Here is a 15,180-nt window from a genome sequence, read left to right as displayed (position 1 = left end):
ACATGGTTGGAGATCACGTAAATACTCCCGTCATACTCATATATAGTCATGGAGCCTTAGACCAACAAAGGGAACTGATCCTGAAGTTGACCTCTGACACTATAAGAAATGAACTTGACCTAGAAGACCTTAAAAAACTCTTACCCAAATATTGATAGAGAACTAGCTGTCATAGGATGAAGATAAGAACATCACCAGTATCAAGCTAGCCCATCAAGCTGGTAAGTAGTGAAGTCAACTTCTTTCCACTCCACCAAGACCTAAAAAGTATAGCTACTTGCGACAGGTAGTAAGAAACTCATCAACATCCTATCGTATACACCTAATAAACCTCAGAGGTGAAATCCATAGAAACATTCTAAGCATATTCTTCTCCTGTAGTGACATAGCTCCGATCACAATCACATGATGGGTACCCCTGTGTGGTACCTTCACCTAAAGTGCCTCTAATGCAACATGACTCTGTGGTGATGGTGAAATTATAGGTGCAGGCGGGGCCTAGGGCATACCCTCAAGCTAGGAACTCACCATCATGCTTCCTCCCACACTTAGTACAATTAGGCTTAGACAATGAAGATTCACTACCATTACCTACTAGAGACTTAGGTTTAGACACACTTTCTTGGTTGAAATTAGGAGGAGAATTGGAGGAACCTTGACCGGAAAACCATTGTCAGAATCTTCGACGACCTTGTCCATCAAACCTTGTCCATCAAACCTTGTGTTAGAGAAATTAACATCACCGGTCTTAGTCCTTTTTGTGTCCCTAGACCTTTCCTTGAATTTCTCTTCCTCAATTCGTTGTGCATGTACCATGAGATGAGAGATGTCCATATCATGAATGAGCATTGCAGTTTGACACTCTTTAACCACCATTTCGGACACACCCAATATAGACTTACTTATCTTAGCCCTTGAATTGGCCACCATTGTTGGAGCGTACACTGACAACTGAGTGAACTTTAGGGCATATTCCCTCACAGTCATACATCATTACTTAATGTTAATGAAATCTAGCACCTTAGCTTCCCTCATCTCAAGGGAAAAAAATCTATTATGAAATGTGGCCTTAAACTTCTTTCAATCAAGAAACCCGCAACTTCCGGCCTCTCTTCTTTCCATTGATTATAACACACTTGAGCCACACCTTTCAATTGGTAAGTGGCCCACTCCGCCTTTTCCACCAGCGTAACTCCCATGATCATCAAAATCCTATACACCTCCTTGATTAACTCCTGAGTATCTTCGTCAACTTTAGAACCATGAAACTCCAGAAGATTCATCCTTGTGAAGTATATCACTCTTGAAGCCGTCAAATTTACACATGAGCCTGCGGGAACCAAAACCTCCCTATTGGCATGGGCCGTCACCGCTTGAACCAACAATTGAAAATCCGCCCTATACTACAAAGTAGACACATGCTCGGCCAATAGATCGACCAAAACTTGAGGAGCTTTGGGATGAGTTTCTTGTTCCACATGGTCCCTCACATCATTTCTAGCATAAACTCTTTGGGTAGCCATATCCTGAAGAACATAGGAGAAGGATTAGGAGAGAGACTTTATAGGGTTAAAATCTATCGCATGACTTTACAGTAATGAAAGAAGTGGAGTTTCCTAACCATCTTATAGCCTCTCACAGCTAAGTTTGGCGCGCTTCACACACATGATCAAGACTCTAGTAGACGTGCCTTATGAAACATTCTAGGACCATTCTAAACCTTGTGCTCTGATTACCAAGTTAGTCACAACCTATGGGTACCCCCTAGATGTAAAATGGCTCATAGAACCCCGAAAGTCTCCATATAAGCCACTTAGCTCTCATAACATAAGAAATAGAACAATAATAGTAAAATAGTTGAAGTCCAAAACAATTTATAAAATGAAAAGCGGAAGTCTAAGCTCATGTCTCAACATATCATCTAATACAATCAAATGAAATTGGGCCTATCCCATACATCACATCTAAAGGGGAAATACAAGAAAGAAACTACAAATAATAACTCTATCCTTGAAGTATGAGGACTCACCAAAGCTCGGGAATTCACGAACTCAACTACTAGCCACGATACATTGAAACATGTATGTCGAACCCTATATTTGGGGAAAATGTAAGCAACAATATGCGTTAGTAAAAACAATGTACCAAGTATGATAGTCATGCATAAAACATTAAAATCATGCTAAAAAGAAACATTTCATTTCATGACATGTAATTGACCAAGCTAAAACATCATATGAAAGAGTTACAAAACATAAGTCATAAATCATGGTCAATGCAAGCAAACTTCTTCTTTAACATCTTTGCACTCATTTGCGATACTACTTGGTGAAATAGCCTTAACTGACATAGAGACCATGTGAGCTATAACATGGAATCCAGTGTCTACCCCACACCGAAAAGAGGTGTTCTACTTGCCTAAGGTAGAACCTTGAACTTATAGCTTAAGTGGATCCACTAGCTAATCAACCTATGTGGGCACATAGTTATTTGATAAGGAGATTGTTACGAGAAACCTAACCTCTACTAACTGGGGAGCTTCCATCTCATGAGTTTACTTTGGAAACCTGACCTCTACTAATGGTAGATCGCTTCCATATCATTGTTAAGATCCACTTGGTGCTAAGAATAAATTCCCACGGAATAGTCATTTCTTATATGACTTCATTATTCATGAAAGGGTACCCTTGGCCTACCAATTCAAGCTAGTTTCATTAAGATAGCTCGTACTCTTTGATTCAATTATCTCACAAAGCCTTTAAACCTAAGAATCATTTATATGTCAGAAAACCTTTCACATCATGCTAGTATGTGTTTTAGTGAGAATATCTTTTCACAATAAAACATCATCATAATTAGTACTTTATTCTCAAAGCACCCTTAAAATGTTTGCATAGATTTCATAAAACAATGCATAAGTTCATAATGTATCTCCTTGAGGTCAAAACCAAATTTCAATCATCAACTCTTAGAAAGCATAGGTTGGATATGGATGTCATCATAAATTCATGTAAAACTAGTAATACATGCTCAATTTCATAAAACTCTTCTTTGGAGATCAAAATCCCTCAACATATAGTTCGTAACTTGAAAACATAGGGATCACTTGGGTTCATAGGGGAATTCATCATAAAAGCATTGAAATTCATTAATTCATGTATAAAATATCATAATTAAGGTATTTAAATTAACAATGATAAGAACCCATACTAATTGAAGAAATCCCTAACTCATTTGGGGAATTCTACCATTTGAAATAGAGATATTTAGGAACTCCGTGGATGAAAGGGATGCATGAATGAAAACCATCATACCTTGACTCTAATTTCTACCCTTCAATGGAAGAATTTGACCCTTAGCTTGAAAACCCAGGTGAAATCTCCTTCTTCTTCTTCATCAAGTTTCTAGAGAGAATATTTGAACGAAATTGGATTTATTTTTGGAATTAGGAAGAATGAAATAAATGGGGTAAATTTGGGGGTGAAAAAGCTTATATAAGTGTTCTAAATATAGGCAAAATGACATAGTCTAAGACCTAATTAATAATGAAAATACCCAACTAACACTGAAAATAAGTGATAAATGGCCATCCACGGACCCCAGTCAATGAACCATCGTCTGACCTACGGTCCATCATGGTGGACCGTGGATTAGTGTCAGAAACTTTAATTTTATAGCCTTCAAACCACAAATCCTGAGCACCGACCGTGGTCTTACCTACGGTCCATAGGTCTGGCCATGTTCTTGGACCTCAAAACATTAGGCTGGGTGGCCATCCCATAGACCCACCTACAATCCATGGTTTAACCGACGGCCGTGGTTGGTCTCTGTGGCTCAACCCATGGGCCGTGCTTGGCCTTCGTTCTTGGCACCTGCAACTTCCAAAAAATCTGGCTCTTTCCCTTTTTCGGATACGGGGTATTACATCTAAACAATTAGAAGACGATCTAGGGGTGTGGCAATTGGTATCAACATTAAATAGAGAGTGCAATGCTTAATAATCGTGGATATGTTGTGTAGTCATAAACAACAAAAATCTTATTTCGATCTCAAGGTGCCATATCATGAAATATACTTTTGGTCTCATTCATGTGAAGATTTGCTCGACCCAATACCTTGCAAACTCTACATTTGGATAAGATATGTAGCGAAGAGTATGCATGATGAGTCTAAGATTAAGACTCATTTAGGGCTTAATATTCATTGTTTTAGGGTCCTCAATTTTCCGCCACGGGAAAGCATCCTGCCTTGGTTACATCATTGATTCGACAAGGTTGAACTTGGGGATGATCATTGACCACAAAATGGTAATGAGGGCAAAGCCTCAGCAGATTCTCTGCCTTTATCGGTGCTGATCACCGAGCTATGCATATGGGCCCGAGTGCCTCAGGATGAAAAGAAGGATGTGGAAGTGACTCACACCTCTTATACCAACATCCGGAGGATTGAGGTGGAGTATTTGAAGGATGAGGCCAAGAAAAAGAAGGCAGCCCTGGTGGACACTGATGAGTCCACAAATTGCACCCATTTAGGGCTATATTTTAATAGGAACTGTGTCCTCAAATGCTTATTTTATCTCAATATCTGATCAAAACCCTTAGGTTTCAGGTATGTGAAGTTTTTAGGAAAGCATGGACACTACATCGCAAAAAGGAACGAAAAGACTGAAAATAATGAAAAAATGAAGGCCTAAGGATCGCCGAGTCTATTTGGCGAGTTGTCGAAGGGTCTCACTTTGCCTTTTGTTCAAGTGTGTTGAGCCCTGAAGGAAAGGATAAAGTCGGAGGAAGAAAGGAATAGTCGGCACATCGCCGAGAAGTTCTGCGAAGCATTACTATGTCGCCCAATGACCCAGAGTACGACGATGCGAAAGATGGTGCAAAACGGTGATGAACTACACCAAAGGGTGAATCGCCGAGTTGATCGGTGATTCTGACTAATGTCGATAAATGGTCCGCTGCAACATAGATTTTTGAAAATTATAAATACTCGTTGAGACTTATATCTTAGCATCATATTTTTAGTGTGAAAAACAATTATTATATTCTTCATATAGAATAGTACTTTTTATTTTGCTTTGAGTTTGAGAGGGTTTTGAAATCTTGAAGAAGAAGAAGGTTTCATCTCCAAGGATTTGGACTTAGCTCTCTTGATTTCTTCATTATTGGCCTGTAACAAGACTTAAATTTTCATACCCATTTGAATGCAAGATCATTTAGGTATAAATTTTTATCTCTTGATATGTGGCTAAAAACCCCCATTCTTGGGGTTTGATTTAGCGAATTTGGGTTAATATTGTTGTTGGGTCTTGCTTGTTGATAGATTAAATGTAGTTTAATGGTGATTTAATCTAGAAGTTGATAGCATCCAAGGAAGCTCTACTCCATTGAAGGACAAGGATGACGCTTTAGAAACTCCAAGGAGGCCCATAACAAGATCTCAAACCAAGGAGTTCAATGATAAGCTCAATGGGCTTCAATCGCTGATCCAAAGGTTTCTTATTGGGGAAGAAGAGCTCAAGCCCAAGGGAGAGGAATTGTCCAAATGCTACAATTATTTGGTGGCCCAAATTCAAGCCCAAGATGAGGAATTTTAAGGTCCAATTTCGTGCAAAAAAGGTCAAGAAGAGTCCAAGAATCAGCCACAACAAGAGTTGCTTTCTGCCCAAGTTTTGAGAGAAGACTAGTCAAACTTTCCAAGATTGTCAAGATTCTTTTCCTAGTTGGGATTTACCTTATTTATTTATTTATATATAGGTTATTAATATTTTCCTTAGTCTATTTATGGTCTCCTAAGTACCATTTAATGCTTTCCTAGAAGTACTAAATTTGTTCCTAGTTAGGTTACTTTATTTCCTTTCTAGAGTAGGATTCCTTGTAATTGTTTTTTTAGGGTTTGGCTTCTTGGACGTTTTTCCCTTCTCCTATATATAGGAGTCCTTTTCATTCATTAAAGACAATTTAGATTGATATTAATAATATTTGGGAGAGTTCTTTGAACCTTTGTGACTTGTTCTTTGAGAATTTATCTTTAAACCTTTACTAGTTTCATAGTTTAAGGTATAAAGTAACTTCTTCTTGTGATATCTTTGGTTTCTTTTTGGTATTCTTTAGAAGGTGATTAGTTTCTACATACTAATTATTGTCTTTAGTTGCTCATAAAGCGGTCAAGATCCGAATCTATCGTTTTGATTCGTTTTCTCAAGTAAAGGCGTTAGATTTCTTCCATAAATCTATACGTTGTTACTTGGATCTTTTCAAGGCCTTAGAACATCTAATCTTTGGAAATTCGTGGATCTTTCCTTCGAATTTCCCATATCTTTATTTAGTTTTTTTTGTTTCTTTTCTTTGTGCTTCCGCATTCTAATATTTAATTCTCTATTTGTGATCTCCCTTAACCTTGCTGTTATCAGAAGTTCTGGTCTAATTTAATGGGTTTGTAGTTGAAAATACAAGTCCACCCATGTGTTTTCGGCTTGCTCGAGAGAGAGGTCGTGAAACCAAGACTGCTAGACTAATGGCCTAAGGAGTGGGTCAACATGAGGCTCAGCCCAAGAGGGTGAGGCCTAGTCCCATATCCTAACAGTCAGCTCGAGAGAGTGAGTGGGGTAACGCGTAGGCTGGTCTTCATGCGGCAAGCGGGTGTCCGAGAGGAACCCATTTTAAATGGGGTGAGTTGCTCGAGAGAGAATTTATTCCCACGTATAGCTTAGCCTAGTCGTTATTACTCTATAAATTCTCTATTGAAAGCATGTACCAAATAATTTAGATTAACCCGTATTCTGGTCACATCCAAAGATTCCCCTCTCATTGTTAGATTTTATTGTTGATTTCGCTAATTTTAGCTTACTTGTGACAAAACCCCTAATCGATATTTGACACTTTTGTGTCCTTCTTTTATTTCCAATGTTCTTAATCCTTGTTAATATCTTTGACTACAACTAGTTAGAACTAAATTTTATTTTTCTATAAATTCTCAAAACCACTCATTTGGGATGATCCCAACCCTCATATGGGTTATTATATTATCGATGATTGTAGACACTTGAATCGGAAATAGTATCGTTGGTCACGATTAGTATCAGACACATCCTCGGTTATGGATACTGATGCATTACCTTTAGAGGTAGTGTTCCCTACTCTAGCCCTTGGCCCTTCAAGTATATCTAGTGTTGCTTTTTCTCTGACTCCTAGTTCTTCTATTGCTCACATTCCTCCTAGATCTGGTGCTACTGTTGTTGCTGCCTCCCGACCTCCACTCACCCAGGCTACGATACTAGCCCATTCTGTTGATAGACGTGCCTCAAGACTTGGGGCCACAGTTCCTGGCATGGTTAAGAAGGTCTTTGCTGCTACTGTGACACCCCTGAGTATGACAATTGATGTCGTTACAACACGTATAGCGGTGTGTGAGCGAGGCCAAGGGGCCATTGATGAGGTGACGGCCCTAAAGGCCATCATTGCTCAACTGCGGAGAGATGTGGACCAGCTAAAGTCCACAAACATGTCTATGATTTTTGGGACTGTGGAGATGCCCAACATGCCAGCTGATATGGATTGCCTCTGGCTACCACCGGATATGATATTCGAGTTTAGGAGGTGGCCATTGCAGATTCTGAGGCTTAGACTGATGAGGAGCATCTTGGAGTCGATAAGGAGGCTGCTTATGACGGCCTTACAAAAGATGAGGAGGCTATGCTGGATTCAGCTGTGCAAATCTCATTGGGAGGCACACCCATGGCTGACCCTAGTGGAGCCAGTACTATTGATGTTGCTCCGGGCACTTATGCCTCGGCAGATGGACCGACTGTGTAGACAGGACCCCTCTTTACCTCCCTCTCTGTCGTTTTTATTGACTTTTTAGTCTTTTATTGCATTTGAGGACAAATTGATTTTTGTTTGTCGTGGGGTAAGGTATTTTCATACCTACCTCTTGTGTTTATCATTTTTGTATATATATTGGTTTTTGTGTTGTAAATAGTGTTTTGGCACTGGGTTGTGGATGATTTAGCTTATGGCTCCTTGTTTTAAATGCAATTAGTTTTTTTTACCCTTCTGAAAATTTTGCCACCTCTTGTTGTGTTTGAATATGGTTGTCCAGGTGCAAATTTGAGTGTCAGTCATGATCAATACCGATGACTTGAATAGTGCTCTTAATCAAACAAAAACGACTATGTGGTTACGATGAGGCCAAATGTGGTTGCATAGACAATATGTGAACTTTTTCCATCTCGTTGTGACTAGCCAGTTATCGAAGGGAGTCTCTTTTGATGAACATTGCACACTAGAGAAACTGTGGAGTTTGTTTGATATTGGTGCCAATGTCTTGTGTGATGAGCTTTTTGTGAACCTTGTTTGATGACACCTAGGATTTGCCCCGTTTGTTCGATTGACTCAGTAATGTGAACTCTTGAAATGATCTTAGGCAACAATTTTGAAGAGTGAAACAATTTGACAATATAACTCTTTTGTGGCCAACCTAGTGAGATGTGTGAACTTTGCTTGAACACCCATTGAACCTTAGCCTTTTCTTGGAAGAAACTTGATGCAATTGTATCCCCTCTTTTTCCATTCACCATTAATCCTCATGAAGTGTGGTTGGTCTGGATAACCAACTTAGGCCAAAAGCCTAAGTTGGGGGTATGGTGAAAAGAGAAGTTAAATCAAGAAGTGCACAGAAGTCTCCCTTGATCCATGGTTTTGAAAAGATGGAACCCCTCCATACAAAAAAAAGAGAGAAAAATAAAAGAAAAAGGAAAAAGAAAAAGAGTGAAAAAGTTGAGAAATAAAGTTGTGAAAGTTACAAAAGAAATGCGGTGTCCAATATTCCGTGGGAAATGAATAATAGGTTGAATTTTGAGCATGGGTGTAAATGTTGAAGGAAAGGATAGAATGCGTTGTTCATACCACATTTCATAAGGATAGCAGCCACTGAGCCTAAATAACTAGACCTTTACACTCAGCCCCGTTACAAACCTTCAAAAGTCATTTTTGATCTTGAGTGAGCGGAATCGAATGTTGGTTGGAAAATAAGGACAAACATATGGGTGAAGTCATGCATGTGTCCATCTTTATGAGCGTGACAGTTGTTTGTGATTCCGAAGCTATAAATTGTAGAAGAAAAATGTGTGAATATTGAATCGTTCTTTGTGTGAGCGAATTTCAGTACCTTTGTTGAGCTTGAACTTGCATTTGAAGCAAGTATTGTGAACTTGAGAATCATTGATAATGGTGAGTCACAACTGGACCCTTTGAGTGCACAATTTATCCTTGTATGAGTAAATTGAGTCTTATTGTGTGCATTCATGATTGAGTCTTGTGTAGCACTGTTTGAAACCTCCTTTCTGAACTGTTGAACTTAAGTTTTACTTGACAACAAGCAAAAGTTTACGTTGGGGGTGTTGATGAGTCTGAGATTTGGACTCATTTAGGGCTTTATTTACATAGATTTAGTGTCCTCAAATGCTTATTTTGTGCCAACAACTGATGTAAAAACCCTTGATTTACAGGTATATGGATTGAGCAACAAAGCAACGACACTAATTTGCAAAAAGGAACAAATCGAGCTAAAAAAATGAAGAAAAACAAGCGTGGTTATCGCCAAGTCTACTCACCGAGTCACCGAATAGCTACTTGACCGCCTAAAGTTCTAGTGTGGCAAGCCCTGAAAGAAAAAACCAAGTTGGCGAGAGAAAAGACAAGTCGACGGATTGCCGAGGCGTTCCGCGATGGATTGTTGGATTGCCCAAAGTTACAGACCTTGAAGATGCTGAAGGCCAATGCATAAAGGGCAATGGAAATGACCAAAAGGCGGCTCGCTGAGTGGATCGGTGAGCCCGACTTACTGCGCCGAGTGTCTCTTCAAAGAATATTTTTTATGACTATAAATACAATTTTGAACTGTTAGTTTAGTATCAATTGAATAGTATATGAGTTCATATTAATATTTTTTGAGAGTTTTGAACTATGAGGGAAGTTTTCTCTAGTTTTTCCTAATCTTTGGAGAGTTGAAGTTTTTCACTTTCGAGAAATTGGAAGTGGGCCTTTGATATTCTTCGAATTAGAACATTGTAAGGACGAAATCAATCTTAACCAGTTGATGGAAACTCAATTTGTTAATGACTTTTATTTTTTTAGAATGTCTTGCTAAATACCCCTCCAATTCTTGGGGTATGATTATGTGATTATGGGCTAATTTAGTTTATGAGTATTGCTAATTGTTAGTTTAAATGTTGTGAAGAAAGTGAGTTCAATCAGTAATTATAGTTTAATTTAAGAATTGTAGTTGCAAATTCAGTTCTACCCTTGTGTTTAGGCTTGCTCGAGAGAGAGAGGTTTTAAAACTAAACTTATTGATTGATAGTCGGTGGGTATTGGGTTGACGTGGGTTCAGCTTGAGAGAGTGAATCCAAAACTCAATCCCACACATTCAGCTGGAGAGAATTAATGGACTAAGGTTTGGGCTGGTCTTATTTTGCTTACTTTTTGATGTTCTAGAGATATCAACTTGATTCGAGGTAAATTGTTCGAGAGAAATTTTATCTCGTCTATGGCCTTACTTACTCACTAATATTTAGCTATTTTCTAATAGGTGCGATTACAAATTTTTCTATATTAGCCTATAATCGAATCACATCCCAAGAACCCGTCTCATTATTTTTATTTCGTATTGTTTAGTATTGTCTGTAGTTGATAATTCCAAACCAAAACCCCCGTTTGACATTCGCGTCACCCCCTAATTTGAATTATGTTTTTATTCGCAAAATATTATTTCTATGACAGATTTAATCATATTCGTACTTCCCAATTGATTCTCAAACATGTACCGCTCCCTGTGGGATTCGACCCCAACTCATTTTGTTGGGTTTTATACTGACTAACGATCGTTGACAGTTAGAATTGGATGAAGTTTCCTTGAAATGTTAATCAATGAGTCGCATGTTCCTCCTCACTCCAATAATAAATGAGTATATCATAGATAAAGAAGCTAATGAACATGTCCAAATATTGTTTGAATACTTGTTCGTTAAGTCCATGAAATCTACAGAAGCATTTGTTAGTCCAAAAGACAACTACAAATTCATAACGACCATACTGAGTTCGAAAGGTTGTCTTTGGAATGTCACTATCCCTTACTCTAAGCTGATGATAGCTAGATCTGAGGTCTATATTAGAAAAACAACTACCACCTGAAGTTGGTCGAACAAAGTATCAATCCGAGGGATAGGATATTTGTTCTTAATTGTGACTTGTTCAACTACCGATAGTCAATGCACATTATGAGAGAACCATCTTTCTTTTTCATGAACAAAAGTTGAGCACCCCATGGAGAGATACTAGGTCCGATGAAGCCCTTATCTAAAAGGACTTTCAATTCTTTTAGCTCAGTTTGAGGCATTCTGTAAGGAGGAACCGAAATAGGCTACGTATATGGGAGGAGATCTATTCCAGAGTCAATTTTTCTTTTAGGAGGAACTCCCAGAAGATGTTCGGGGAACACTCTGGGAAACTTAATTACTACTTAGACTGACTCAAGATTTGGGGTATTGTAGACTATGTATAGTGAAGTGTGGTTGTGCCTCGTGTCTTAGACATCAAAGTCCCAACGGCCAAGTCATGTGCACTTTCTTTTGGTTTGTTATTATTGTCTACTTTCATGAAAACATGTTATCCACTATGGCAGTACCTTTAAATGATAAAACCTTATGGAGTTAAGGCCAGGACAGTCCCCGCCTTACACTCATCTACTATACAATACCAAAATACATGCCATAGAATCGGAAAGCCCTGAATCAACTTGGAGCTCACCAATAACCGTTGCATGTCCTGTTCTCCTACTGGTGAGATCCACTAGCTCCTGTACCTACAGCATGAATTGCAGGTCCCCCGAGAGAGACGTCAATATGGGGGAATGTACTAAGTATGTAAGGCATAAAGTACTGTATGTGCAATAAGAACTCAAATGAAATCATATACCAATGTAATAATACAAGACCACCTTTTCTCATATTATGGAATCATGTACTTTACATTCTTTTCTTTACTTTATCATTCTTTACTTTACACTTTGTGCACAACATATAATACAAATGACAAGCTGATCAGTGGTAGACATATAAATCGAGATTCACCCATGCTAGGCTTTCCTTTAACCCCTAGGATACCACACGTAATATTGGGATAGACCCATGCTAGGTGATTTTTCCACCCCTCGAATACCACCCATCAATAAGCAGATTCATTTAATATCTTTCCATTAACATTTGAGATGATTCTTTTGGTGGTCATAGCATTTTTGAGTTGTGGGACTATGTAGTGAACAAGGGACATGTAATAATCATATAATGCAAGAACAACAAAGTAAATAGTAGTTACACAATTAGTGAAATGCATAGGAGCTGAAATAACATATGGACCTTATTTAGTTAAAAGGACAACTCATGCAGGGTATTCAATGTATATGTACAAATTTGACAATGAACATGTATTGAAACGTGCAGACATGTTAAAAACTGAGAACAAGGTCACAAGTCGTGTTGGAGGTGGTAGGCTACCTCTATATGTCGAGGACGAGGCAAGATTTCATGCCAATTAGTAGGAAATCGAAAAGCCTTACATACTTGTTGTACCACCTTGTAGTTACCTTGAAGTACCTTCCTTTATTTTCAAATACTTATCTACAATAAAGTAGGTGATAAACTAGTATTAGTAGTTACTAAACATGCTTAGCCAGTCCAATCTCACACAACAATAATGCTCGGGCAGCAAACCCATAATTACCAAACTAAGGTTGTTCTTTCATTCCCCGCCTTCTTTTATTGCATTTGTACACTACACAACTATATTTCAATATTAGTAATTTACACCCCTTCCAGATATCAACCAAGCTGTCCCCAATGTGTTTATACATCAACCTGTCCCAAAAAACAGTCCTAACAATCCAACATACTATAGAGGACGTGAAACCATAGTTTCCCATCATCATCCCATGATTTCTTATCAACAATACACTAAAAATATCGTACTTAAACTCGTGCTTACGGAAGACAAAGATAGGGCAGTCACTTTACCTTAATTCTTAGAACTCGTTTTTCTTTTAATTTGAACTCTTCAATAACTTGAGCTTTCCTTCACATAGGCCAAAGAAAAAGAGAAAAGCCTCTCAATAACAAAGGAAACTGAGCAATTAAACTTTTGACAGATTCAGTCCTATACTTGTTCTTAACTAATTAACATGTTTATCTAGCATTCCATGAGAGAATTAGGCTAAATCCAATAGTAATTCCACTTATCTTACCTTGCAAGGGCTTGGGTTTATCCAAGAACCCTAGGAAACTTGTGGCTGCTGCTATGATTTGAAAGAGAGAGGAGAAGCTTAGAGAGAAATCTGATTTTTATCTATTCTTAAAAGTGAGGAAATGGCCAGCAACTTGGGGATTATAAGGGTCTAACTTTTCCGCACCTCTTAAGTTTTAATATCAACCACTAATTTGTCAAATTGCTCCAAGTAGGTGATGCACCTGCTTGGAATTATATATACACAAAATGGGCCTTTTATGTACTCATCTTGGGCTGCGATCGTTCCCCTTTCTAATATTAAGCCATGGGCCAGAATTATACCCTTAATTTGGGCCTTAGTCTTTATTGGGCTCAAGTAGTTGGACTTGGACATATTGGTGTAAGGCCTCATGTCCATTCCCTTTTCCTTTTTATTTAATTTGGGCCTCAAGTGAGCCCACTAATGGATGAACTAATCTTCCCCATCTACCTAGCCCATTTGAGCTAAGAAAGTAAGTAACACCTGCTAGCTTTATAAAGTCCAACAAGCACATTAATTCATTTATTCATTTTCCGAGCGTAATCTTCTTAGTTTAACTCAAAACTACACTTGATCACTTTAACTTTTAGACTTACATATAGCCCTTCAATCTAGAATTTAAATACTTCTAAAATTTGACATTCACTCAATCGTGCAATATTGCAATGTACGAGAGTTACCCTTATAGCTTATTTATTGTCACCATTCATTTAGGAAATCAAGTTCATTACTTATACCACCAAGCTAAATCAAGTTCCATATGTGTAGGTCTTGTACACGTAAAAAATTGGGTGTTACATCTTCCCCCCCCTTAGGAACATTCGTCCTCGAATACTAGCATAATCATAAAGTTTAAATAAGTTCAAACCTTAGTTTAAATTAATTGTTAATCACATAAGAAATACCCTTTCATGCGTACCTATGAATGCCCCCATTCTGCACCTTGGACTTCCCGTTTAGGTTCCAATAAATAAGGGTACTTGGATTTTATCGCTTCTTCAGCTTCCCACGTTACTTTTTCCACTTGTTGGTTCCTCCAAAGCACCTTTACTAAAGCCATTTCTTTACTCCTTAGCTTTTTAACTTGACGATCCATAATAGCAATAGGTACTTCTTCAATGGTGAGATCCCCTGTAACTTGTACATCTTCAATAGGGGTGATATAGGATAGGTCACCTACGCACTTCCGAAGCATTGAGACATGAAACACCGGATGAGCTGCTGAAAGCTCCTGAGGTAGCTCTAACTCATATGCAACTTGACCAACTCTTCGAATAATCTTATATGGCCCTACGTAGCGTGGACTCAACTTTCCCTTTTTACCAAATCTCATTACCCCTTTCACTGGCGATACTTTTAAGAACACCCAATCTACTATAGAAAACTCTAATAATCTTCTTCTTCTAACATCTGCTTATGATTTGTATTGGCTTCTGTTGCTAGCCGTTGTTGTATCACCTTAACTTTTTCCATAGCTTGAAGAACAAGGTCTGGTCCAAATAAAGCAGTTTTGCCTACTTAAAACCAGCCAATTGGTGATCTGGACTTCCTTCCATATAAAGCTTCATAAGGTGCCATTTAGATACTAGAATGATAACTATTATTGTAGGCAAACTCAATAAGTGGAAAATGATCATCCCAGCTACCTTTGAAGTCTAAGACACAAGCTCGAAACATATCCTCAAGTGTTTGGATTGTGCGTTCTGCTTGACCATCCGTTTGAGGGTGGAAGGTTGTACTTAAATTCACTTGTGTTCCCAAACTCTTTTGGAATGATTTCCAAAACTTTGCAGTGAATTGATCTCCTCGATCAGATATAATAGAGATTGGAACCCCGTGTAGCCGAACTATCTCCTTAATATA

This window comes from Solanum verrucosum, unplaced genomic scaffold (assembly GCF_900185275.1).
Source record: "Solanum verrucosum unplaced genomic scaffold, falcon-dt-bn FXZP01000212.1, whole genome shotgun sequence".
NCBI lineage: Eukaryota > Viridiplantae > Streptophyta > Magnoliopsida > Solanales > Solanaceae > Solanum > Solanum verrucosum.
The sequence above is the reverse complement of the archived record's forward strand: the minus strand, read 5'-3'. Positions refer to the sequence as shown.